Consider the following 2,463-nt stretch of genomic DNA (forward strand, 5'->3'; position numbering starts at 1 on the left):
TGAGACTCCGTCTCAAAAAAAAAAAAAAAAAAAAGTGTGTATATATATATATAGCTGTTCCTTTTTAGAGATGGCGTCTCACCAGTCATCCTGGCTAAAGTGCAGTGGTGCGATCATAGCTTACTACAGCCTTGAACTCCTGGGCTCAAGCGATTCTCCTGCCTCCTCTTCCCAAAGTGTTGGGGTTACAGGCGTGAGCCACCACTCTTGGCCAAGCTGTTCCTTCCTAACTGCTGAGATGGGGGCAATTCTGGGATTTCCTGTCAGCCATTCACACTGAGAAGGGCCCCTCAGTTTAACATCTCAGGGTGATTGCAAAGGTTTAACATATATTTGTTTGTTTGTTAAATTTTTTGAGACAGAGTCTCACTTTGTTGCCCAGGCTAGAGTGCAGTGGCATGATCTCGGCTCACTGTAACCTCCATCTCCGGTATTCAATTGATTCTCCTGCCTCAGCCTCCAGAGTAGCTGGGATTACAGGCGCCCGCCACCACGCCCGGCTAATTTTGTATTTTTAATAGAGACAGGATTTCACCATGTTGGCCAGGCTGCTTTCAAACTCTGGACCTCAGTTGATCCACCTGCCCCCTTGGCCTCCCAAAGTGCTGGGATTACAGATGTGAGCCACTGTGCCCAGCTTGTTTATTTATTTTTAACTTTATTGCTCCTTGCAGAGCAGGGCTAACCCATAGGCAGGGTGCCCAGAGTCAGCCAAGTTTAGCATTTAGAACAAGCCCCCAAAACAAAGAGTAAACCCCCATACCACCAGGGGAAGCTTAGGAAAAGAGTTTCCTTTTGCGCCCCTGGCTCGTGCTGCTCCCCAAGATTGGGTGCCATCCTGTGTTGCCCCCACCAGGCTGGATCTGCCATCCTGGGTTGTGAGCGGGTGATGGAAAGTGCTGGACAACCCCCAGTTCTGATTCTACCTGTGTCTTGAGTGGGTGGTGCTCTTGGGCAAGTCCTTTTGCGACTCTGTTTCTCCATTTCCTGGGCTGGGAAATGGGTCTTAATGTTGACATTGGCCGCCTCTGGGGCTAGGATGGAGTGAGGTAGTGCTAACTCTGAGCTGATGCTTCTGTCCATGGGGAGAACAGGTGTGGAGTCGGGGGCTTTGGGCAAGTCACCTCCCTTCTGTTAGAGCTGTGGCCCATCCTGACTGAGATCCTCTGCTGGGTCTCCTGCCCCATGGGTCTGTAGCTGCATCCTGAATGGCTGGCCCTTGCTGACCATCCTGTAGTCCAGATGACCCCTTTGCACAGCTCTGACCTCCCAGGGCCCTGATTTAGTCCCCAGGAAAGGCACTAATCAGGGTCCCCTGCTCTCCCAGACAAATTCCTGCTCAGTAACCCAGAACCAGGCCCAAGGAGGATTCATGGAGAACCTCTAGATTTGCTGCTTCTCCCAGTCTTTCCAGAGAAATTCTGCCTTTTGTTCAGGGCTCAGGGATCATGCGAGCAGGGTTTCTGGAGGGCCAGGGCTGGACATCACTAGAGCGTATCCTTCAGAAGGGCAGGGACCTTGAGCTTCTCACTTACTTGGTGCCTTCAGTGCCCAACACTGAGCCTGGCCTACTTAGACCTTTAATAAATACGGACCAAGGCAAGTGATATCTGCCCATCTGTTTCCCTTTCCATTCTGCCCTGCTCTCATGAGCTTTGTGAGAGCAGAGATGAGCGTGGTTCACCTCTGAGCCCTCAATGCCCAGCAAAGAGCCTGGCACCTGGAGAAGGCCCACACATGTATGAATGAGTGGAGAATAGGTGGGCTGATGACTAAGTTGGGCCCTGAGAGAGTCAGAGCTGGTGATGCAGGCCCTCCTTTCTTGCCGCCTCCCGTACAGTGGGTCTTTCCTCCCTCTGAACACCTTTGATTGTCCCTTCCTCTTTCCCTCCTTGATACGGTTTGGCTGTGTCCCCACCCAAATCTGATCTTGAATTATAGTTTCCATAATCCCCACATGTCGTGGGAGGGACTCAGTGGGAGGTAATCAAATCATGGAGGCAGTTACCCCCATGCGGTTCTCATGATAGTGAGTTCATTCTCATAAGATCTGATGATTTTATAAGGGGCTTTTCCCCTTTGGCTTGGCACTTCTCTCTCCTGCTGCCATGTGAGAAGGACATGTTTGCTTCCTCTTCTGCCATGATTGCAAGTTTGCTGACGCCTTCCCAGCCATGCAGTACTGTGAGTCAATTAAACCTCTTTCCTTTATAAATTACCCAGTCTCAGGTATGTCCTTTTAACAGCGGGAGAATGGACTAATACACTCCTTCTTGGTAGAAACTGGCCACCAGGAAACGATGAGGCTTCCTGTCCATGTGACTTTGGACAAGTCACTTGACCTCCCTGAGCCTTTGCTGTCTCCTGTGTAAAATGGGGCCATTGAAAGGGTTTTGTGAGGCTCAGTGCTGATGGCTTAGCCCAGTCAGTGCCTGGCAGGTCATGGACACTCAGGGAGAAGCA

This window comes from Mandrillus leucophaeus, unplaced genomic scaffold, assembly GCF_000951045.1.
Source record: "Mandrillus leucophaeus isolate KB7577 unplaced genomic scaffold, Mleu.le_1.0 Scaffold206, whole genome shotgun sequence".
Lineage (NCBI taxonomy): Eukaryota > Metazoa > Chordata > Mammalia > Primates > Cercopithecidae > Mandrillus > Mandrillus leucophaeus.